Source organism: Bombyx mori, chromosome 21, assembly GCF_030269925.1.
Source record: "Bombyx mori chromosome 21, ASM3026992v2".
NCBI lineage: Eukaryota > Metazoa > Arthropoda > Insecta > Lepidoptera > Bombycidae > Bombyx > Bombyx mori.
In genome coordinates this window covers 1,274,116-1,300,402 of record NC_085127.1, presented here as the reverse complement: position 1 = coordinate 1,300,402, position 26,287 = coordinate 1,274,116, and the positions used below count along the sequence as shown (strand labels likewise).

The window sequence follows — 26,287 nt, the reverse complement described above, 5'->3', positions numbered from 1 at the left end:
ATTTTGTTATTCTTGGCAACTTGTCTACGTGACTGTACGACGGCTCAAGTGTAGCCATAAGGACCCTTGTGGGCGCCAGAGATTGTCGACAAACTTAACTCTTCCGTCGATGCAGCACAGTTCATTTTTAATTCGAACGAGTAAAGATCAGTTTTGCCTGAAATCTATTTGAATGAATCCGTGTCTCAGTCGATACAATGTCAATTTCGTTTGCACAATTTTCTTCGTAACGTTTCGCGTCCGAATAAGAATTTTATTTGTTTATTTATTTTATATTAGTTATTTTCAGTTATTATGGTGCCGCGAATTAAATTGATAAAACGAAGAGATTACAAACCCATAATGCTTTTTAATAAGTTCAGTTTAGGCAAGATTCAGATTTTTGTATATTAATTAGCTGACCCGGCAGACTTCGTAGTGCCTCAATCGATAAATAAAAGACACGTCACGGGGACACATCAAAGGAAAAACAAAATTGTTAATTTTTATATAATTCCGAGCTTTTTTTATATTTTCTCAGCTTTTAAACCTTCCCTGGACTTCCACGAATAATTCAAGATGAAAATTAGCCAAATCGGTGCAGCCTTTCTCGAGTTTTAGCGAGACTAACGAACAGCAATTCATTTTTATATATAAAGATATCAACAACGTGAAAGAACTAAATATCTCTCAAAGGTTGTCGTCAACAGTGCAATTCAGGATTCTTCGATATTTTGGACACGTATCGCGACGGTCAGCAGAGTCTATCGAGAAACTTGTTGTTCAGGGTAGGGTCAATGGTAAGAGATCTCGTGGACGAATCCCCATGCGTTGGACTGATCAGGTGAAATACCTTACTGAAACTCCACTTAACGAGTGTGTGCAACGGGCCTCGGTTCGCAAAGTATGGAGAATATCTGTCAAGGCTTTAATAAGCAAGAATTTCACATGACCACTGCTGCTCTGCCAAGAGCAACCGACCATGATGATGATGATAATATCAACAACAAAGTCTGTCTGGTCCACTAGTACTAAGTAGAGAACCAAATAGGCCATCAGTTATAAAGTAATGACACAGTGCTCACCTACTTTTGCAGTTAGTCGCAATATGTCTCTCGTGTTTACGTTAAACTTCTTTGAACTAAGCTTCATTATATAAATCCCTTGACACTTAAAATTGGCTGTTTGATGTTCGAATGTGTATTTTTTAAAACTAGTGATCCCCTAGTAGTTGAAATTCGACTATAATCAATTGAAATTATAAGTTTGTACACTATTATGATTCTATTGTCAAAGACTATTATACTTCTATAATTACAGATTTCGCCAAGACTGCACTTTAGACAAATATTAATAAAGACAAACAATTTGTATTTAATTTTATACTATTCTCAATTTAACCACAAACTATGTATAAGCAATAAGAAAAGTTTGACAATAAACAAATAGTATGCATACGTGTGTGTGTCCAATGGTAGTGTGTGTAATTTATTTATTTATTGATTTAATGTTTTTTTATGCATAATTAAAAAAAGATTTACATTCTGCACCCCTTCTGTATATTCTCTATAAGTGTGGGAAACATACTGTGTCCGCGCAATTTACAAAGTTTTTGCTTCAAATATTAATATATAGATATAGTATTTAATTGCGATATACATATTTAATTATTGTTATAGATATTTCAACCTTAGATCTCAAAATGGGTGGGGGAATTCATATTCTGATGAGCTTGGGCCTCATTAATTACTCTAGATGAGGAAATAGCTTCATCACGTTTACGGAGTCTATATTAATCATTGAGTAATGTCGACTGACTGAGTTCCGGTGCCCTTCTGAGTCTCCAAATTTCAAACCAGATTGCGTGGTCCTTTCCAGGAGAAATTGCTGCTCATAGCGGGCCCTACTGCTAGTAACTGGCAGTAAACGTTCGCAGCTTGCTACTATGAAAGCTCAGAGAACGCCGATGCCTCTTTCCAGCGAATTCCTTAGTCCACTCATTCATTATTCGTAATGCTATTCTAAGCCGACCCAAAATAGCCACATCTTTGAGTACATTATTGTTCACTATCTGTCCTGTGTTTAAAGTTGGGGCAGCCGTTGTAACTATACTGAGACCTTAGAACTTATATCTCAAGGTGGGTGGCGCATTTACGTTGTAGATGTCCATGGGCTCCAGTAACCACATAATATCAGGTGGGCTGTGAGCTCGTTCACCCGTCTAAGCAATAAAAAAAAAACTTGTTTAAGTTTTGTCATACGTTTAATTAATTTTAATAATGTAAACAAATTGTATTATAATGTTAGCTTTTTTAAGAGATAATTTAAATAATTTCATTACTAATAATAATTAAATTACATTAAATATCAGTAACTTGTGTATTGTGTGGTGGTCGATAATCTTCGACTGAGACTTTAAGTTTTCTTACCTAAGCTTTTGCTATCGAGCTGAGTTCAAATTAGATCAATGAATCTTTGAAAAAAAAAAGACAATATCGAATGAGTATTACACGTACATCTTTACATTGCTATCACTGTCCCACACATTTCTGAAAATAAACAACCGTAGTGAAACAAATACCAAAGATGTATACCAGAATGAAGGGTTGTCGTACACCAATCTTAAGAGAGAAACAAACACAATTGTTTATTTAATAAAATATCTTGATCTATCTAGTATTTCTCAAAAAAATGTTCTTTGTAATAGCCTCTTCTAGTTATTACTTACTTACAGTATGTGATCTGTGCTTTTTTTTTCCCTACCTAGCCTTGATAGCCTGATAGCCTTGAGAGGCTATATCATCGTTACCCTAGTGAGTAAGTGAGCTCTCGGGGCTCAAGCCGGAGGTGGTGCTAACACTGGCAGAATCTACCACCGGATCGGAAACGCGACCCACTGAGAAGATCCGGCGAGAAACTCAGTGGGCTGTGTCTATGGGTGTGATCCGTGAAAGGAGTAGCTCGTTTAGGTCTATGCGATCTTGGGGCAGATTACGAACCAAGGGCAAGGTATACTGAAACACAAGAGACCACAGCCGTGGACGAATGAAGAGGAACGCGTAATATCAGTTCGATAAGCCTCCAAAGACAATACACTCCACGATGAAGCAAGAACATCGTGTCATAAAAACAATCCCGCTAAATTCAGAAATGTGGATAATTGCTGATGGTAAGGGAGATAGCAAAGCCGCACGAGTACAACGAGATACAACCGCTCTGTTTATTTTTACGGTAGAGCAGTAATTCCTTCCGTTTTGAAGGATCGGGGAAGGGTGTTATGACATTTAAAATTGGAACTTCGATTTTGTATCAATTTGGACGGTTTGACATTGTAACCATATCCGTCAGTTCGTATAGTGACCCATACCCAATTCAATAAAAACAACTGTATCCAAAATCTTCTTCTCAACATAAACAGCCAATATAAACAGCACTAAAGCCTGTTTGCTGACTACGAGTCATTATGACATTACGTGACAAATACATAATTCACATCGTTTAAATCAGTATCGTTACCCCCAAATGACCGACGAATCTAATATTACGAAACGAGAATATATCTTGACGTAAAATAATTGGTTTTTGAACGGGATCATTTAGTTACACATGTGCACAAAGACTGTCTATTGGCGCCCACCAAAAGATAAGCAGCAATTATATTTTTGAGTTCGCCTCAAGAGCCGCTCTTGATATTAAGAACACTTCATTCTCATAATTCAAGAACTTGTCATTCAGCGATGAGTTATTTCATATCAAACGTGGTGTCTTTTTATTCATTTTCGATTAACACTCTGTCTTTTGACATAAATGGATAGAGAAGTCCAAAGTTATAGTGGCATAGGATTACATAACAATTTCATTCAATTCAGTTCGGTAAACCTGACTTTTTAGTGGGAGAAAGTAAGACCCACTCTTTTAGAGTCATAAAAAAGCCACAGAACTAGCAGTTGTGAATTCGTGATAGGGATGCAGCTTGAGGCTAGACACAAAAGGCTGATTAATTCTAAAGCGTAATTTGAAATATCTATTCAAGTTGGCATTCAAAGATATGGTACAGCAGATCCTATTAATGCTGAACCATACATCTTCCCTACAAGGGAATGAATAGCCATAAAGAATAAGGTTAAATTATCATTGCAACCAAAACAGGGTTGCTATGTTTTTAACTCAAATATTCTCGAAAAGATAATACTAGGGAGTACACTGTATAAAATTACACATTTAATTGTTGAGTGATTTTGTATGGTCGCAAAAATTTGTTTTATTACTGGTGGTAGGACCTCTTGTGAGTCCGCACGGGTAGGTACCACCGCCCCGCCTATTTCTGCCGTGAAGCAGTAATGCGTTTCGGTTTGAAGGGTGGGGCAGCCGTTGTGACTATACTGAGACCTTAGAACTATATCTCAAGGTGTGTGGCGCAATTACGTTGTAGATGTCTATGGGCTCCAGTAACCACTTAACACCAGGTGGGCTGTGAGCTCGTCCACACATATAAGCAATAAAAAAAAAAAAAACACAAGTAGCTTCATATTATTGTATCTAAAATAATCTATACTAATATATAAATCTACAGTGGTTTTTACGGATGTTCCGTTATAACTACTGAACCATGCATCCGACTGACTTGAAACTTGGTATGAATGTAGAAAATACATGCACATAATGGATAGGCTTATACTTATATGAGTGTTGGTTTCCCTAAATCACTTGCGGGGGCGTTAATTATGAGAATCTTTGTGGGGGTGAGAAATAATAATGTTAATTTTAAATGCCCAGCAAAGCGGACGGATACAGCTAGTATTTTATATTGTTGGATTTGTTAGTGTATGTTATGTGTTTTTATATACGTATTAATAATCTATTATAAACGTTATTAAAGTAGTTAAAAAAACACAAACTTAATAAAGTTGTGTGCGCGCTTCACTTACTTACCTTACATTAAAAACCACGCATTTTCGGATAATCGGAGACCTATGGTAACACTTAATGCAAAGAACGTGGAGGTAAAATGATTTTGCGACAAATCGGTGTGTAGGTTGATAATTTGTTTGAATTACAATATTAACGATCTTAGTTAATTAAGTTTGTTTAAATGTTCATTAATTTGAATATCGGAAATTATACTGTCGCTATATTTTTTTATGACGACATTTACAAGTCGATCTGTTATACTGACAGTGTGAACGAAAAAAAGCCTTAATGTATCCACTTAGTACTCATTTCCATTGTTTAAGTCTTCACAGTAATTTTGGTTTGCTCTGACGCATAGTTTCAGATGATTCCGTGAATTTCTCGAAGTGAAGTCCTCAGCGGTAGGCAACGAGTTTTATAATTATTATAGTCGAGGCATTTCTGACGTCCGTAATTGATTGTGACAACACAAAAAGAGGTGGCGCCTATGCTCACGCCTTCAAAGGTAAAAACGTTATCTACAGAAACATTCTTTTTAACGGTTACATGTCCGACGAAGCAAACGCCAGAAAAAACAATTTGTTGATTCGAGAATTTTTTGCCCCGACCCAAAACTGCATAAAAAATCTGCCGATAAAGCTATTTATTTTTAGATCATCGATTCCAAGCTTCACGTGCTCACGGCGTTACAAGTTTACGATTCGTTTTACGAGATCGTCAAAGTCATCGTTTTTTCAAACTGTCACATTAGATTGAGTTCTTTGGATTGGAGTATCAAATTACATTGACTGTTTATGAATTGACACTTGTTGTGAATGTCGTAGAGTAATGCGTGACTTATGCTTAACCCGATGGGTTAATGGTATAGCGGGAGATTTTACGAAAGTCAAATCAACTGTTGTTAGAACGGAATTTTAAATTGATGAATTTGGACTTTTAAAATTAGTTTTACGATTCTAATAAGGTATACGTAATTTTTGTGGCTAATTAAACAATAAAACGGATGTAGGCTGAATTGTTTTATTTTCATCAGAAATCGGTGCAGTTAATATAATAATACCTTTTTCACGTCAGTGTACCTACCTGTTACTTAACGGGTTTTTTTATGTAACGGTTGTGTATGAAATTTAAAAATATTCAGCTTCCGTAACCAAATTAACGGTATTTAAAAGGGTTTGCTGTGAAAAAACAAACCTTTCTAATTCCGACTTACGAGGACGAGATGTAAGTACATTCGGATGTATTAAAACCGGTGCCGTTTTCAATTTGTTTCTCTTGATTAATTACCCACGAACTATTCGTGCACACAACATAATAGAATTGATTTAGAGTTTTGTTTACCCAGTTCCTTTGCAATTTAGATGTTTACGTATTGTGCGTAACATTTATACAAAGCAAGAGCCGACTCATTGTCATAGAATTTTAACGATATTTCAAGAATGTATTGGCGTACTGCATCGTATTTTCTATCCATTACCTTCGTCCCAAAGAATTGTTATTGTTGGTCCTTCGTAAATAGAGGTCTACTGCAGTGGACAACGAACTAAGCTATATCGATTTTTTTTCCTACCTATGCGGATAGCCTTGAGAGGCTATTTCAGCGTAGCCTTAACTAGTAGGTGAGCTCACGGGGCTCAAACCTGACGACGTTGCTAACACGAACCCTAGCAAGGGCCGTGCTTCGCAGAATCTACTACCGGATCGGAAACGCGACCCACTGAGAAGATCCGGCGAGAAACTCAGTGGGCTGTGTCTGTGGGTTAATTTACTCGGCGAGCCCTTCGTCGCAAGCGACGGATTCGACGGGAACGATGACCGGTGCTTGAGGTACCTAAAAGCACTGTTAATGGATCGGGAGGATCCGAAATGACATGATATATCGATACGATTGCAACGTAGGATCGAAAAATTAAACTCTGCTGAAAATAGCAAGCGGGGTTATAGTTAGAGTTGGCAATATAAAATGCGGTCAATAAGCCTCAAGTTATAGTGTACAAAATGTTGAGAATTTACGACCACCGAGGCACAATACTCGGATGTTCGAATAATCTAACTCGATAAATGCGAATCTAGATTCTTGCACGCATACGTATATTAGTAGGATCGTTTGGATCGGATCGTTTGGAACCCCTGGGTCAGCGGAGGGACTTCGGTTCCCTCTGTATTTTGTACCGTATGTTCCATGGGGAGTGCTCTGAGGAATTGTTCGAGATGATACCGGCATCTCGTTTTTACCATCGCACCGCCCGCCACCGGAGTAGAGTTCATCCATACTACCTGGAGCCACTGCGGTCATCCACAGTGCGTTTCCAGAGATCTTTTTTGCCACGTACCATCCGGCTATGGAATGAGCTCCCCTCCACGGTGTTTCCCGAGCGCTATGACATGTCCTTCTTCAAACGAGGCTTGTGGAGAGTATTAAGCGGTAGGCAGCGGCTTCGCTCTGCCCCTGGCATTGCTGAAGTCCATGGGCGACGGTAACCATTCACCATCAGGTGGGCCGTATGTCCGTCTGCCTACAAAGGCAATAAAAAAATAAAATAAAAAAAGGTAATTAATAAAAAGAAACAGAGAGAAAGAGTGAGAAGGGTACATCGAGAGGGCGTAACCGTACTCAATCTCATGATGCACTGGTTAATTCGATCCATTAAATCAATCTTACCTTCGCTTAACTAAACCACAAAAAAAATATTCAAATTTTGTAAAGCTTAGTGGAAATTTGAAATACTGGCAACATTTCGTTTCATCACTGGACACCCTGTGTTCGTTCTAGTTAACACCATCTCGCCACTATACTGTTGACCAAGGCCACACATATCGAGGCCATGGGACCGTATCCACACTAGCCATATCGTGGTGACTAATCACATCACACGAGACCCAGATCCTTGACTCAGGAGTACTATTGACCGTAATTCACATCCACTTAAACACAGATGCTTGGAAACTGCTGACGTCACGCCAAATTTGTCACAGATAAGAGGTTTTTTTTGGACATTTAAATTACAGAAGACAATCTCGTCGGATACTTTTGTGAGATTTATTAGAATTTATTACGTCTGTTCTGAGAAATGAGTTTTTTTTTTCTTTCTTGAAGGACCTGTACTTTATACCTTTAAGCTGGTGGGGTGATTCAATACGTTTTTTTGCTGAAGTTTGGCATAGCCCCGTCTATTTTGCAGGGTCACAAGCGCTCATAGATGTGACCACGTGAATGCCGCCACCCACATTCAGGTATGGGATCAATACTGGACTTGTTGTTTTTTCTGCTGATGACGGTCAGAACCAGGCTGGTATAGTGGTACCTTATTACTGGTGGTAAGACCTCATGTGAGTTCGCACGGGTAGGTACCACCACCCCGCCTATTTCTGCCGTGAAGCAGTAATGCGTTTCGGCTTGAAGGGTGGGGCAGCCGTTGTAACTATACTGAGACCTTAGAACTTATAAGTTGTAGTAATAACCTATTTACGTTGTCAATGTCTATGAGCTCCAGTAACCACTTAACACCAGGTGGGCTGTGAGCCACACATCTACGCATTAAGAAAAAAAAAACTTATTTGTGTGGGCTCTAATGTAATTGGAGTAAATCACCGGTTTATAGAGGTGATACTCAAAAAGGCACTAGAAAGAAAACGAACAGAATTATGCAGTGCTACCGCCCTCTTGCCCCAGCCCTGAAAAATTTAAAACTAAAATTGAAAATCGTAGTTCTCACTCGATAATTTGTTAAGTAAAAGTGTTTGTAATCCAATAATCCCTGTTGCCGGTAAATGAATCTATACTAATACTAATACTAATAATATTATAAAGAGGAAAGATTTGTTTGTTTGTTTGTTTCGAATAGGCTTCGAAACTACTGGACCGATTTGAAAAATTTTTTTTCCATTAGAAGCCGACATTGTCCTTGATGAACGTAGGTTACTTTTTTTAATTTTTTTCTAATTTTTTTTTTTGGTTTCATGTGTGTTTTAATGTTTCCGAAGCGAAGCGAGGGCGGGTCGCTAGTTATATTATAAAGAAGGTAGCACCATCAGTGGTAGATGGAGGGCGACTAGTTTCAATAAATAGACATATTTCGGTTTTTACGGTACTCGGTTTTTATTAATAAATAATAAATATAAAACTACTTCTACGGCGTCTAATGTCGCGTTTTTAGTGTCATTTATGTTATTTCCGACGTTCCAAATACTACAGATTCCGTAGTCATCACGGACGTCAATACCAGAATAAAACTCGAAAGCCGTTTTAATTATGTCCACGACTCACGTAGACCGAGGAAAGTAGAAACTATATAAATGTTTACAATATCATAACAAAAGTTTCTTACAACAAAGATCCATTTCCTGTTCTAATTTCGAACGTGACATTTCTAAAACACTTTAGGCGTAGACTCGTAGACAAGAGAAAAAACTGTCATCGACAATACTAATATAGATAATATTAATTACGTTAGAAATCAAAAGCTTTGAGACAAATTAGGAGCTGTAATGTTCGCTTGTGGGTAAATAAGACTCAAGCTCACTTCGTGCGCTATGTACGTGATATATTTTCTAGTTCTAAACTACGAATTTACATTTGTATAGTTGTTAGAAATCAGTCTATTGCCTTTCCCTTTGTATGTCGCTGTCTATTTTTATTTGTGACTTTTTTTTATTGCTTAGATGGGTGGACGAGCTCACAGCCCACCTGGTGTTAAGTGGCTACTGGAGCCCATAGCCATCCACAACGTAAATGCGCCACCCACCTTGAGATATAAGTTCTAAGGTCTCAAGTATAGTTACAACGGCTGCCCCACCCTTCAAACCGAAACGCATTACTGCTTCACGGCAGAAATAGGCAGGGTGGTGGTACCCGCCGGCGCGGACTCACAAGAGGTCCTACCACCAGTAATTACGCAAATTATTAATTTGGGGTTTTCATTTTTATTACACGATGTCTTGTCTTATTTATATTTTCATTTGATTTTGATTAATTTTAACTGTTGAGTAGAATTAAGAATTTATTTTTCCAATAATATTAAGCCTTCTTGATCTAATTTTAATACTGCAACTTATGATCAGTGGTATAATTTTGGTATGATTTTTTTCTTTTCTTTTCTATGCTGATAGTCTTGAGAGGCTATTTCAGCTTTACCCTAGCGTGTAGGTGAGCTCTCGGGCCTCAAATCGGAAGTGTTGCCAACACTGGCCCTAGCAAGAGCAGTGCTTCGCAGAATCTACCACCGGATCGAAAACGCGACCCGCTGAGAAGATCAGGCAAGAAACTCAGTGGGCTGTGTCTATAGGTTATACGTTTACAAAAGCATGTACAATATACCAGGCTGGTTATTATTGCAAGACTTGAGGCGGCCTATGTCCAGCAGTGAAAATCTGTGGGCTGTGAAGAAAAAAACATTTCAATACTGTCTCGAATAGATTACTAATGCGTTTAGATGATTAAAGACTAGCGGATCACTAAGCCATTTGCGGTTACCGCTGAAAAACTTCGAGCTGACAGAGCTAACAGCTAAAAAAGTTTATCTACACCAGTCAAGAAGGCTGACTTAAAAAAGCCGCCCGCTCTAGCTCTAGCTAAGCATATTTTATAGCCATCTCATCGCACTGTGCCAGTAACCTAACTTCGGTACCTTTTAAGTAAAGTACAAAGCATTCTATTCGACTTTCTCGGTTTTGACACGCTGAGTAATGAGATCGGATAAATGGTAAGGTATCATTATTTTATACGCTTACAACAAAGATTTTTTATCATTCTTAAGAAATAATAACTGTTTGGTAAAAGTTACATAATTGTTGAAGCTTTGAAGCTACTCAGGATAATGACCTTTGTAATCGAAATGTTGTTACTGGAAAGGACATTCGTTAGGAAAATTGTGTATGTACCACATACAGGACGGATGTACCACATCCTTTCTGCCTGCTTGTCTATTTGGACACTATATTATATACATTGCATTTTACAATCGGCATATTAATTTGATTGATGATTAAGAAAAATGCGCAGAGGAGCCTAACTTGCGTAGTGTTTTAGATGTGGCACTAGAGTCAAGAGATACCCGACCCTGTGGACCGAATGGTAAGCAATCAACGTCGCCCTAAGCACGTCATTACGGATCCTCCCGATCCATTAACGGTGCTTTTAGGTACCTCAAGCACCGGTCACCGTCCTCGCCAAACCCGTCGCTTGCAATGAAAGGCTCGACGAGTAAATGAACCCAAAGACACAGCCCACTGAGTTTCTTGCCGGATTTTCTTCGCGTGTCCGACCTGGTGGTAGATTCTGCGAAGCACTGCTCTTGCTAGGGCCAGTGTTAGCAACACCTCCGGTTTGAACCCCAAGAGCTCACCTACACGCTAGGGTAACGCTAATATAGCTTCTCAAGGCTATCAGCATTGGGAGAAAAAAAAAACTGTTTCAGGTTTTTTTAAGAGTTCGACTTCGATAGCCATATACTTTATATTGTATACAGTATGTCCTCGAAAAGTGAATTCGTTCGTTTCGTTTTCTTAGCATTTTAATCTACCTTAGTGCTAGTGGGTCTAGAAAGAACTGCCACGCATTGGTGGAAATATCGTTGCGGACGTATTTCAACCCACTGCCGCACCAGATGAGGAGATTTTACTTTTTTTTATGATTGAGGGTTTACTGGTGGTCCGAAGGTCTTTCCAGTTTTACAAGGACAGGTGGACAAGCAAGGGCTCAGCCAGGAATAATTTTACTTGCCGCAGCTGAAGAGTTAAGTAGTTAAAAAGACAATGCAATTAAGATTTTAACGTCTCGTCACAAGGTGGGTGGTATTCAAGTTGTTCCGACGTATATATTTTTTTTCCATATAAAACTCAAACTGATAAACGTAATTACAAAAAATAACTTCAACAACAAAACCGATCGATTGACTCGAACATTAATAGAAACGGGCAGAGTAGGTTCATAAATCATTTACGTATTCAATTATCCGCGTTTTGGTTAATGGAAACATATTTGTATTAATCGAAATTGATTTCGTATTAACGAGCGATATGGAAACTGGGTTATGTAATGAGCTTTCGTGTTAGTGGGAGCTTTGCGGAACGCGCACTCGTGGCCAGGTTTGTGCTGAGCTTGACACAGTAGTAGTAAACTTGACGAATTCTTCAGCTAAACGGTCTCAATTACTTCAGCTAAACCCATTTTATTTTTGCGTTGGAACTATTGCTGGTATTCCGAAAGCCTTTGCAGTTTCATCAGGAGAGGCGGAAGAGTTTGGACTAATCTTCGGAGCAGATTTGATAGCTGAAGAGCAGCTGCTTCGCAAACGCATATACTACCAAATCGGAATCCCAACCCGCTGAGAAGAACCGCGAGAAAGTCAGTAGGCTGATGTTATGGATTAAGTTTCACGACGAATTTTTTAACGAGTTCGAGGAGTACGATGACTAGGGTTATCAGCGCTAGAGCTGTAGGCATCTTATCTTAATTGATCCGGTGCATCCGTAAGGACTAATCCAGGGCGTCGACTGCAACTGGTTCCTACGTGAGCCGGGGTTGGAGAGTAGATATTTTTGGTATTTGAAAATCTAAATTTTAATGTGAATCTTTGTAAGAATAAAATGCAAATCATAGAACTAAAAACAGAAGAAGCAAAAGACCGTTCCTATGGCAGGCAATGGATGTTGTTATGGATATTTGTATTACTGAAGCTCTAACCCAAAGGCGAACGTGCATGAACTTCTACTAGCTAATGTAATATCTACTCACAAACAACTTAAACGACGTAGAATGACAACGTGAGATATAAAATCAAACTAGTCAAGCTTATTGGTTTGCATAATTACTTCAGGTAGGTCATATCGTAAGCTTAAACAGGTCACACACGCGTTCCGGTCCAAATGGTCCGACAATTATTTGGCTATGAAATCTAGACTTAGTCCTCATGCTTATAACAGCTGCCCCACTCTTCATTCAACTTACGATCAGCAGAAGATTTAACTTAAAAATTGTTTGGCCAACAATGTAATAATAACCAACAAACCCATTCAACTACATTCAAGACCCACTTGAAGCTCTATACATCTATTTAGCGAACGGTTTTGGTGTTTTTTGACACCCGCAATCACAGCAGGTAAATATTACAATACGGAGAACTACTTATCGCTTTTGTTCTCGGAGCCGCATCGTACGGGGCTCGCGATACAGATCGTGGTGCGATGTACAAAGAGTTCGTACCGCAAATGGTCAAAAGGGCCCAACGAAGATGCCGATGTGTATTGGTTTGCTTGACCATAATATTTATATTCAAACATAAACTGTACTATTACTATAATCAACGATACTTGAAGATTTAGATTAAATATTATAAATCTTATGGCAACCTGTTTGTTTTGTTACAGGTAGAATTAAAAAAAATCTTAAAGTCCGTCAATAGCTTGTAAGATTCTTTTGACGAAAGGAAGTTAATAAGGGCGTGTAATGTAAATTTAAAATTAGATTTCAATAGCTACAATGTGCAAACATTTTAAATAAATACTTGTCATTAGATGCGTACAATTTGGATATCATTATCAATTCTTTAAATCACAACAGCCTATCACAAAGGCCTTTCAAGGATACGACCCTCAGTAATGAAGTATGCGATTAAGAGAGAGAGAGAGAGAGGGAGAGAGAGAGAGAAGGAGAGAGAGGGAGAGGGAGAGAGATAACGAGGGAGAGAGAGGGGGAGAGAGAGAGAGAGGAAGAGCTGAAGAGAGGGAGAAAGGGAGAGAAGGAGAGAGAGGGAGAGAGAGAGAGAGAGTGCATTAATAAAATATTCTCGTAATTGCTCTCGTAATTAGATCGTTGGACACAATTAATGTTCGAAGTAAACTGTGCCATCTAGTGTGAATGAAATATAACTGATTCGTCTAAAAACAAACTTTTTTAAATCGTTATTGTAACCAATTTATAAAAATTATTGTCCAATCGGATACCAATTGCCCGTTAGGTCAACAAAACTATCGTAACATGTAGATGAGTTTCATAATTGAAAGTAACCAAAAAATCTCACCATAAATAACAAAAAAAAAAACGTGATAAATAATACAATTTTATTGACTTAGCAGAACCACATCACTATAAATTATAACAGTGAAATTCGCAGCATGATGTCGAATTAAAAAGCACAGCGACCAACCAATTGAGCGTGTTTCACGCCGTGGAAACTTTTTTATACGATAATTACGCTAATAACGGATTATGAGGTCTTTAATGATCCGTGTCATAATGTTTTTGGTAATTAGAACCGTGACATTATTGGGAAATTGGAAATATGCAAATTTATTTTTATAGTTCTCTAGCGGCTACAGCTGCTAATGCCGGCTTCACACTGGTTTAGTTTTTCAAACCAAGATAATCAAATTGTTACTGGCCAGCGGGGTGTCACGAAGACCAATGACCGAAGTGTTTACAATAGCTATAGGCATATTAAAAAATATTTTTACGGAGCCGTGATTTTAAATAACAGGCACTAGGCAGCGGCTTGGCTCTGCCCCTGGCATTGCTGAAGTCCATGAGTGACGGTAACCACTCTCCATCAGGTGGGCTGTATGCTCGACTGCCTGCCTACAAGGGCAATAAAAAAAACACACACATTCAGAATGTTAATAAAGGCTGGAAGATGCTGGCTGCTACTCCATAAAAAAGCCGCGTCTATTAAAAATTAACTAGAAATTTGAAATTAAAAAATGCTTAAATATTAATAACATATTTTTATTGGATTTGTATTTTTCTATAGCTTTCTATGTGTGTATATAAGGACTCTTTCAATGTAAGCTTCACCAACTTCAAGACCACCGATTAGCTCACAACCTTCAGATCCAATAACTCTTGCATTAGACGCATTCAGCTCTAACACTGGGAGCAAACTCAGGGACCCCGGTACCCGTACTCGTCGAACTCGGCAAAGAGTTCGATGTGCAACCATAAAATTTGCAAATTTTAGTAATAACACAAATTTTAATTTTGCTGGTTTCATTTTTATTACCTAAGCAATAAACATGAAAAAAATTACCACCGCATACAGTGCCTATGAATAGCTTCTAACTTGTCTTATTTACAAAGTCTACACGAAGCTAGTGCCACTGGATAGTTAACTTGCGTAATCACAATTAATGTTCAGCCTTGAAGTACTAGCCTCGTATCTCCGGGCATTATATTCATAACAGACAAGAAATATTAAATTAAATAAACACATAGTAAACATGATTGAGAATGTACCTTACAAACCAACTCATACCGAAAACTCTGTCAAGGACAATGGATCGTAGCCATAATAGTTTAAACTTCAGTTATTATTATTATTATTTTTATTGCTTAATTGGATGGGCGAGCTCAGTCCACCTGGTGTTAAGTGGTTACTGGAGCCCATACACATCTACAACGTAAATGTGCCACCCACCTTGAGATATAAGTTCTAAGGTCAGGTCAGCCTAGATAGGAAAAAAATAAAAAAAAAAGCTGTGAGAACATAATACTCGCTCGTACACCAAAGGATCCATATCCTGGCTGAGCCTTTGCTCTGGCTGAGCCTTTGCGCACCCACCTGTCCTGGTGAAACTGGAAAGGCCTCCGGGCCACCAGTAATCCTTGAATCATAAAAAAAGGATCCATATCGAAACAATGGGTTTACTGTTTAAAATTTACTGAAATACAAACTGTAACGATATAGCCCATTATCCATATTTAAATATATCCGTAAACGTACATACATTATATCTTAAGTGGTATTTGTTTTGAAGTTCACAGGAAGGGAAATGTGTGTCGAGAAAACTCAACAATGGCGTTATTGTTTTTGGAAAGAAAAAAACTAGATAGAAAGTGCTTTCTTTCCGGTGATAATGAGATGTTTGTTCGCTAAAAAGTTATTGGATTTTCGTTTGCAATTCTTTTCATAGAACTCGGCTTACTTACCATAGCTCATAAGGAATTCTCAATCGTATTGTAATGTGTTAAGACGCTTTATTCAACCCGTTGTAGATTCTCAGCAGGAAAAGACGACGGTTGTTTGCTACACATTGTCAGTCATGTAAGCTCGATTTTGTAATTACCAGTGTTTACACAAATATGCACATTGCTCACGCAAGTTTAGTTTTTACTTGTGGTCCCGCAGTAGTCGAAATTTGACTATAATTAATTGAAATTATAGGTTTTTACACTATTATGATTTTATTGTCAAAGTCTATTTATTATACTTCTACCAGCTGACCCGGAAAACGTTGTTTTGCAATATGAATTATTTTTAGGAAAGATAAATAACCTATATACTGACTGCAGCGCCATCTGCTGGGCTGATTTGTGAATCTAAGCCATCCAGGGCGCCACCCACACCTAGAAGGTTGTTTTCATAATTATACTCATTTTTTTACATAGGTTAAATGTTAATTTTATGATCATTTTATCCGGTCGTGTGAACCTTGAAAAAACGTGATTATTTTGAGTTCTATAATTTTTTTTCGTAACAAAACCATTTATATTTATACAAGAAATTACCAATATTTGTTATTTCAAAAGTCGCGGTTGAATAAATAATACAAATATAGTAAGATTATTTTTATTTGAGTAGTTAAAAGCAAGGGTGTATCTGCGCCCTTGGCGTTGATGTCCATCAGCCACGGTGACTACGCTGACAACAAAAAGATATGCTATGGTGCCTACGACTCAGCAAAAAACAACACATACACTGTAAATTTCGAAACTACACGAAAAAAGTACCAGATAAATTCTCAAAATAATGTCCTAAGTCCATAGCTTCAGTGAGGATTTATATTTTCTAGAAAATCAAGTAATGAATACGTAAAGCATGCCGATGCAGACGTACACTTTAAAACTATTAATGTACAGTAATCACAACGATTTGTCAAATGACATGTTATTTTGTCGAGTGAACTGTTTAAGATTTGTGGGCGATTGCCTTAAGTTATAAGCGGGACGAGGGATTAAATTAGTAATTCACCGACACGCGCATAATACCTTTACAGCGGAAATAGGAATGTGATCATATATGACGAACTAAAGCTGGTTCCATGGTGTTTTTGAAATGATGATGTCAGCGTCGCTGAAGTCATTGTCTGCAATATTATCATTGCCCTCCATAAGGAGGATAAGGGGGTCAATAGTGACAGTAATTAAGACTCACTTTTACAATGAATTCCGTTTATTACATTTCAAGTGTGCAGCTCCGCTCTGTTCGACAGCGCGAGCCGGAATGTTTTGAGTCTTTTTTCCCCTAGTCATACTAATAGCCTTGAAAGGCTATTTCAGCTTCTCCTTGACGTGTAGGTGAGCTGACGGTGCTGAAGCCGGAAGTGTTGCTAACACAATCCCTAGCAAGAGCAGTGCTTCGCAGAATCTACCACCGGATCGGAAATGCGACCCACTGAGAAGATCCGTCGAGAAACTCAGTGGGCTGTGTCTGTGGGTTAATTTACAGAACGATAACCGGGCATTTCTACCACGTGTGAATTGCACACATGTTTTTTTTTGTGTAACGTAGACGGTGGCCGATCACAAAACAAAAATAAACACAAAATGAATTATAGACTTGCCAAGATTGTCGGGAGACAATATTTATGTGCTGAGATAAACTTTAAGAGGTTTAGATATAAATATCGAAATAAAGCAATTTAAGTTGTAGACAGCCAGTGGGATCTTCGCGTCGTATTATATACCAGGAACAGCGGTTTTAAGAAAAAGCAAGGCGTCAGCTATTCTATTGAATGAACCACATTGCGTAGACTAGAACACATTTAATGATAAAGGACACCATCACGATTCACTGATAGTCCCGTATAAAATTAACCTATTGATAACTTCCATGACTTTTTATAACTGGGAATAGATCATGCACGATCATCCAGTCACAATTCAGGGCTCCCTGTGTTATGGGTACCAGAGACTCAATAACATACTTATATATGCTTAAATATATACACATATAGAGAATAAACACCCAAACCACCCAAACAAAGAAACCCACCTAAACAAACTAATCTGCTCATTATACAATGCTCGCCCGATGTGGGAATCGTACTCACGACCGTCGGTGCAACAGACGGTCGCTAACTATTGCATCAACGAGTCAGTATTGTATTTTATGTAGGTAAATCGCGTTTCGCTTGTAACTTGAGTCTGTGCCGAACTCGCCCTAAACACATCAACGTTTCAGCGCAGGGCGGCTGCACGCACACCTCACCTTAATTTATAGTTATTTTGCTCTTGGCTCATCTATTGGGGGGTGGAAAGCTAAAACATTAAATACGACATCAATAACATCATCTATTTTATGAATACGAACGCTTTGGAAGGACTTTGAAACTTCAGAAACTTTAAATAAATATTCAATGTACTTTTTTTTATTGCTTTATGGTTGGGCGTGCTCACGGCTCACCTGATGGTAAGTGGTTACTGGAGCCCATAGACATCTACAACGTAAATGCCGCCACCCACCTTGATATATGAGTTTTAACGTCTTAGTATAGCTACAACGGCTGCCCCACCCTTCGAACCGAAACGCATTACTGCTTCACGGCAGAAATAGGCAGGGTGGTGATACCCACCCTCGCGGACTCACAAGAGGTCCTACCCCTACCACCAGTAAATATTATGGTATTAATAATTATCTTAAGTAATTTCTAACAACAACAGTAAATCGCTGCAAACCATCATGGAATATATCCATTTCTGGAGCATAGGCTAGCAAGCCATTGAGTAGTGACACAGCACGATGTGTCGGAGAGCTAGTTAATATCTTAAAAAATATGCTAACTTTGATCACGAAAGGAACTCGGATTCCATGCTACAATATGACCTGAGTTCTTAAAAGTGGTGGTAATCTACTTTGCTAGCTTCCAAAGCAAAGCTCCAAAAAGAAACTTCAGTGAAAGATTTTACATAAAAACAGAGGTATTCCGTGAACTGGTTAATAAGTAATAACACTGCAAATTAATAATACACCTTCTAATTATTTAGTATCGTATTATTCTATAAAACGAGTAAGAACGGAACTATTTATCTCGGCAATCAAAAACGAATCAACTCTTAATTAAGTTTAAATTTACTACAGGAAAGCAATTGTAAAAGACTGCTTTTGGTTATCGAATGTATATTCTCCTTTGGGGTCCGCATATGAAATCCCTGAGCTTGGAAATAGTAATACGGAGCTTTATAAGCTCCAAGTTATGAACTGGTAATCTGAAGCCTTATTGGATAAGAAGATATAGCTCTTCTATCAGATATAACAAGTTACAAATTAGCTGTTAACCTTAAAATAACAATTAAACGTCTAGAACAGTCTCGCCAGGTAATCCGGTACGATTAGAAGGCAACGCAATTAAAAAATGAACGCTCGCCTGAAGGCGTATTGAAATACTGAAAATATCGACAATTGCTACATAACAAATTTGACATTAGAACAGACCTACTGTAGGTCTTTCTTTAAGAAAGTTGCTCTACCAATTACCGGACATTTAAATATAATTTATATATGACTGAGAATAGATTCTAAATTCAATTTATTTTTTTAATTGGAATCATTTTCCCCATTCGTTCATTTGTTTATTTATCAGGGTATTATTTTCACTTCATTTCTGTATGTTTCATCGATATGGAAACGATAAAAATACGAGTGATTATGGAACACGAGTTCCGTGGCGGTAGCAATGGCGCACAAACTGCTCACAGCATTAACGACTTGTACGGAGCGAAGACCTGGTCGCCCTGTACACACTTGGCGACGCACCGTGGAGAATGAGATGAGGACTGCCAACGTGACCTGGAGTGATGTCAAGGAGCAAGCGCAAGATCTAAAAAATGGTTGTCCGAAAACTAAAGTCGACAATTTTTTTTTCCTACTATACCGATAACCTTGAGAGGCTATTTCAGCTTCGTCCTAACGTGTAGATGAGCTCACGGGGCTCAAACCAGAGTGTTGCTAAGACTGGCCCTAACAAGAGCAGTCCTTCGCAGAATCTACCACCGGATTGGAAACGCGACCCGCTGAGAAGATTCGATGAGAAACTCAGTGTGCAGTCGATAACGAAGAGGTAAAGGCGACAGTGGAAACTGACGATGATCAATATACTGGTGAGCTAGTAGCAACTTTCATGGTTAGCATTTTTTCCCTATTGCTAGTCACTTCGAAGGCTAGTTGTAGCTTCACCGGACGTGGCGACAGTCACAGAAACGACGGGATTTTTAAGAGCTTTTGAAAAGCTTTTTTGTGAAGAGTTTTACTTGACAATAGATATTTTTACATGAGATCTTGTTATTTCTATATCACTATGCATTATCGGATGATGTTAGTATAGTTAAATCCCTCCCTTATATTTACCCTATTTACTCGTTGTAAGGAATAAGATGAGCAGCATAATTCGATCGATCTATAGCGTGTTCTGAAGGGTCAGGTATGTATCTGTTTCCAAAGCAGCCACTGAGTGGATATGAGGTCTTAATTGGGCGGCGGATTTTCAGACTGTGAGCTTCGGTGACCCAATGCCCGTCTACTTATAAATAATATTGAAAGGGAATGAAAAAATAGGGTTGACACAGTAACTTTTTTTTAGATTAATTGAGTTGATCTACGATGCTATGCCCCCAGCCGAGGATAGGCAGAGCTGACGCAGGGTAATCTAGGGGAAGGTTATTAAGGGAGGCCACGATGAAGACGAGAAGAGCCAGATAATATCATGTTGTCAATGTTAATGACACGTCTACTAATAGATATTTCTAATTTATGAAAATTATGTACTGAAGTAACAGTTCTTTTAATACATGCAACCGAAATGATAACAGATTTACTGGTGGTAGGACGTCTTGTGAGCCCGCACGAGTCGGTACCACCACCCCGCCTATTTCTGCCGTGAAGCAATAATGCGTTTTCGTTTGAAGGGCAGCTGTTGTAACTGTAACTATACTGAGACCTTAGAATTTATATCTCAAGGTGGGTGGCGGCATTTACGTTGTAGATGTCCATGGACTCCAGTAACCACTTCACACCAGGAGGGCAGTGAGCTCGTCCACGCATCTAAGCTATAAAAAAAAAGATTGATTTACGTGTTTTTTTTACACACGTGCTATTTTAAGTTCTTGTGTAAATAATTTTCGGAATAAATTTAATTAATTTTCTTTCAAATAAACTAGGTTTCACTTATCGGTTATTAAAAATAAGATATTTAAATTATATTTTATATACGTCTGGCTGACCCGGCAAACTTAGTAGTGCCTCAATCGATAAGTAAAAGACCTAAGCTTTTGTAATAAACTTAAAACAAACAAAAGGAATCCGTTCGACGGGGCACACGTCAAAGGAAAAACAAAATTGTTATTTTTATTTAATTCCGAGAATTTTCATATTTATCTACCTTTTAAACTTTCTCTGGACTTCCACAAATAATTCAAGACCAGCCGGTCCAGCCGTTCTCGGGTTTTAGCGAGACTAACGAACAGCAATTCATTTTTATAATATAAAGATTGTTATATTGATATTTCGTTATTTACAATTAAGGAGATGTAAAAAATCGCGTAAATAGATTTACTTCAATCAACTTAAGATATAGACTCTAATGACGTGTTGTTTATACATTAAATAAACGTGATAGCTTGAACTTATTTACAAAATTTTCAGGCTAACTTCGGCATATTTTTCAAATATATGTTTTAAGACTCGAATTCTTTTGTCGCTTGACTAAGATTATATTGGAGCAAAATCATTTTGTACCGAAAAAGGAATACGTTTGTCTATCATTTCTAACTGTTAATATTTTTACTGATATTTTAAGTAATTACATTTAAAAATGTACTCACCAATATTGGCTATAATTGTTAATTTCATAACACAAAAAAAAATATTTAAATCACTCACAATCAAACATGATACTACTACACTATAATTAAATCGATTTCAGCACAACACTATCACAGTTAACATAGTATCGAGTGACAAATATCGATCGTACAGCTGACGAACGCGTGCTAACTTGAAGCGCGTACGCCGTAAACTGATCAAGCTTTCGACGCAAGCTTTGCTATTGAACTTGCCAAAGCTCCATTTCGCACTAAAGGATTTCGTTAGATTTATCGACCGACTAGATTTCTGTTTATAAATATAAATTTTATTGCGAGAGTTTGTTTGTGTATCTATTATAATTGAACATTATTTTCAATGTTCTCAATCGTAACGGATTTTTTTTTTTATTGCTTAGATGTGCGAACGAGCTCACAGCCCACCTGGTGTTAAGTGGTTACTGGAGCCCATAGACATCCACAACGTAAATGCGTCACCCACCTTGAGATATAAGTTCTAAGATCTCAGTATAGTTACAACGGCTGCCCTACCCTTCAGACCGAAACGCATTACTGCTTCACGGCAGAAATAGGCGGGGCGGTGGTACCTACCCGTGCGGACTCACAACATATTTACGAAAAATATTCAAATTATATCAAAAAGATTTATTATGTAAGTAATGTTGATATATATAATTTTGTTTGTATATTGATGTTTCTCACGCGCTACATAATATTGTTTTTCAATTTCTATTAATAGTGTAGCAATTAATAATTACATTATCAATGCAAGATTTATTATGTTTTTTTTTTATTGCCTTTCTAGGCAGACGAGCATACGGCCCACCTGATGGTGAGTGGTTACCGTCGCCCATGGACTTCAGCAATGCCAAGGGCAGAGCCAAGCCGCTGCCTACCTTTTTTTTTGGAAAAGAATACGTAAAATAAGTGTCTCATTCAAGCGATTTAACAACATGATTACATAACAGAGAGCCGCGCGTGGGAACATGGTGTTATAATACAGACTATTTCATTTTACTATTGCTAATGTCACATTTTCACAGTGAATAATAGTTAATTGGCATTAAAAATAGTAACGTAACAGTATAAGAATATTGAGTGATTTAAGGTCTAAACTATTTGGTAGAAGAGCAGTATTAAATTTTTTAATAAATATTGTAATAATAGAAATAAATGTACTGATTTGTGTTCTTTTTTGTTACAATTATTTGAGAGGGGTGAGGAATTGTTTGAGATGATCCCTTCATCTCCTTTTTATCAACGCACCTCTCGCCATCGGAGCAGAGTTCATCCATATTATCTGGAGCCGCTGCGTTCATCGACAGCGCGTTTCCAGAGGTCTTTTAGCCACGTACCATCCGCCTATGGAATAAGCTCCCCTCCACGGTGTTTCCCGAGCGCTATGACATGTCCTTTTTCAAAAGAGGCTTGTGGAGAGTATTAAGCGGTAGGCAACGGCTTGGCTCTACCCATGGCATTGCTGAAGTCCATGGGCGACGGTAACCACTCACCATCAGGTGGGCCGTATGCTCGTCTGCTTACAAAGGTAATAAAAAAAAACGCAAAATGCTTCTTTTGCAAGGGATATAATATGTATGTATTTGACTTTTTTGCAAAGGAATTGTTCATTAAGAAATAAACGGCTTCTACTACAGTAGAATGCAAAAAGATTGTGAGCAACAAAGTCAACATAGCGTATCATCTTATTAGCGTATTAGAAAATTATTCGAAAAATCGTTACTGATCCAATAATGAGACCTATTATTGTGATATCGATAGAGGTGATGGATGATGAAAGAATAATTATTTTTCGGCATTGTTGATCGGAATTTAGAAATTTCAATTTTAATGGATTTTTACGAAACCAAAAAATCAAAGTAGATAAATAAATGTGGACATATCACACACGGCTATTTGGTTCCAAATCAGGAGTTCCTGTTCTATCTGTGTCAGAAATGGATACACTTACCAATTGCGTTTATATACATAATATACAACTTTCAAATACCACGGCACTGGGCAACAATAACAGAACTGTCCGTCATATGAATTGTTACCCATAGCGGGAATCGAACCCATGAACTTTGGCCGGCAACCAGCTGCGTTATTTGTAGATTTAGAAGAGATTGAGATAAGCCGTTCTTAAAACTCAATTATACAAGATCATCCCAAAATGCCCTTCAAGATAGTTTTTTTTTATCCTACATCTTCTAGTAGCCTGGAGGGATTATTCTAGATTCGTCGATCTTGTAGGTGAGCTCACGGGGCTCAAACCTGACGACGTTGCTAACACGAACCCCAGCAAGAGCCGTGCTTCGCAGAATCTACCACCGGATCGGAAACGCGACCCACTGAGAAGATCCGGCGAGAAACTCAGTGGGCTGTGTCTGTGGGTTAATTTACTCGTCGAGCCCTTCGTCGCAATTGACGGGTTCGACGAGAACGATGACCGGTTCTTGAGGACAAGATTAAAAGAAATAGCTGAGCGTAACATAAGCAGGTAAAGTCGCCAAAATTATTTGGTAAGCGAAATCTGTATCCGTAACGATTGGCCCTGAACAAAATTATCATTTTTCACTATCCGACCCACCGCTGTGCTTAAACTATCTGCGAATATAGAATAGGATCTAAAGTATTTCGATCCAGAATGTCTTTTTTCCATTAGGCATTCGCACGTTACTAATCTTAAATTGGAACTGCATGGAAAAAATCTAAGAATATAGTATATCTATATATTAATACGTGAAGCAAAAACTTTGTATCCCTTTTAACGAAAATTGCGCGGACAGAGTATGAAATTTTCCACACTTATAGAGAATATAGAGAAGAAGTGCACAATGCTAATATTTTTTTAAAATAATGCACAAAAGATACATTAAATCAATAAAGATAACATTACACACATTACACATACCAGGTATTTGACGCACACACGCATGCATACTATTTATTAATTGTCAATGTTTTGTTCTTGACGTCTGTGGTCAAATTGAGAATAGATTAAATATTGTTTGTCTGTATTAATATTTTTTTATTGTGTAGCCTTGGCGAAATTTGTGATTATAGAAGTATAAAATGCAATCATAATAGTGTACAAACTTACAATTCCAATTAATTATAGGTATAGTCGAATTTCGACTACTGCGGGACCTCTAGTATTTAAATAATGCGTATAATCGCATCGCTCCATACGAATATAAATACGAAGCACCTTTCCTGTTATTTTATTTTTATTTTTGTATTGCTGGACGAGCTCACAGCCCACCTGGTGTTAAGTGGTTACTGGAGCCCATAGACATCTACAACGTAAAATGCGCCACCCACCTTGAGATATGAGTTCCAAGGATTCAAGTATAGCTTACAGCTGTTAGGCTACGCACGCTTATATATATATATATATATATATATAAACTGGGATCGCAATTACCGAGGGAGCTAATCAAGGGAAAAGTCAGGATAATACGAAATTCAATACCAATTTGCCGGTTTTTCTAATATCTTTAACTTCATGGAGGTCTAATTGCTTTAATTTATGGGTACTCAGGTTTTTAGTGTGAGAGCATACATGATTCTATACGATTTGGGATAAGATTTCATATTTTACGGTAGTTATCAGTATTATTTGTAGGGATATCTCTGGGCTTCAGTATCTATCATACACCAAGCGCGTATTAAGTCGTCTATGAAGATTTTTTTTTTATCTAAACAAACGTTAAGTGGAGTAGCCTCTGATACATTTTCCCTAGGGACCGCAAAATGACACATGCCTAGTTGAAATTCTTTCTGTATTCGAGATCAGGTCCAAGTCAATAAATAATAGCGAATCTAAATTTAATTTAAAAATCGTATAGTATAATCAACAATCAACAATCGTGGCTACAGCGGCCAAACGCGCAACATGTCCTGCCCACTGTGAGTTCATGTTGACAATCTTTTGGGCTACGTCGATATTTTGGTTCTCCTGCGAATCGCCTCTTTCCGATTCGAAATCGCAAGTAAACTACGAAGACAGTCATAGCCATTGCTTTTTAGATTACCTTGAGTCTTTTGATAAGGCCATTGTGAGCGACCACGTCTCAGTACTGTCATATGCCACGAACACACACTGGTCAAATACTTATATCTTGAGATGGCTATATAGGACAATCTATAACGGCTCACGGGATTTTAATTCGTTTTATAAGTTACGGAAATTGTTACTAAGGCACCTAGACAACTTACGATTAAGGAAGACAACTTAAGACTTTCAATTTTCATATTACTTTTAAATACAATTGTATTAAATCTCACCATTTAATTGGAAGCGAATACTTATGGTATATCGTTAATTGTGTACAGTTACAGTAAACACCTAATTGCCTATCACGATAACCGCTGTTAGCTCATGAACTGGACCAGCTATCGGTACTTTTGATGTCTCAGCGATGAATTTGTCAGCATAGCGAAGTTATGTCGTCGTGTTGGTGGTAAACATGAATAATTTATTGATGTAGATCTAAACGGATTATTTTTATTGTAATGTTTTTATTATTATTTCAAATTCCCTTTTTTTATTACTAGTCAATCTGGATCACCCCTTACACTATC

General features: G+C 37.9%; 1 protein-coding gene across 2 annotated transcripts in view; it reads right to left on the bottom strand.

Annotated features, from left to right (window-relative positions):
* The window catches only part of LOC105841531 (uncharacterized), a 273,844-nt gene that overhangs the window by 109,882 nt on the left and 137,675 nt on the right, over nucleotides 1–26,287 (bottom strand). The window contains exon 1 of one of the 2 annotated variants that reach the window (XM_012689788.4): nucleotides 21,701–21,924. The exons of the other annotated variant lie outside the window; for it this stretch is intronic. The gene's annotated coding sequence lies outside the window, so the exon portion shown is untranslated. Of the gene's footprint in view, nucleotides 1–21,700; nucleotides 21,925–26,287 lie in introns of those variants that run through there. 2 annotated transcript variants of the gene reach the window in all.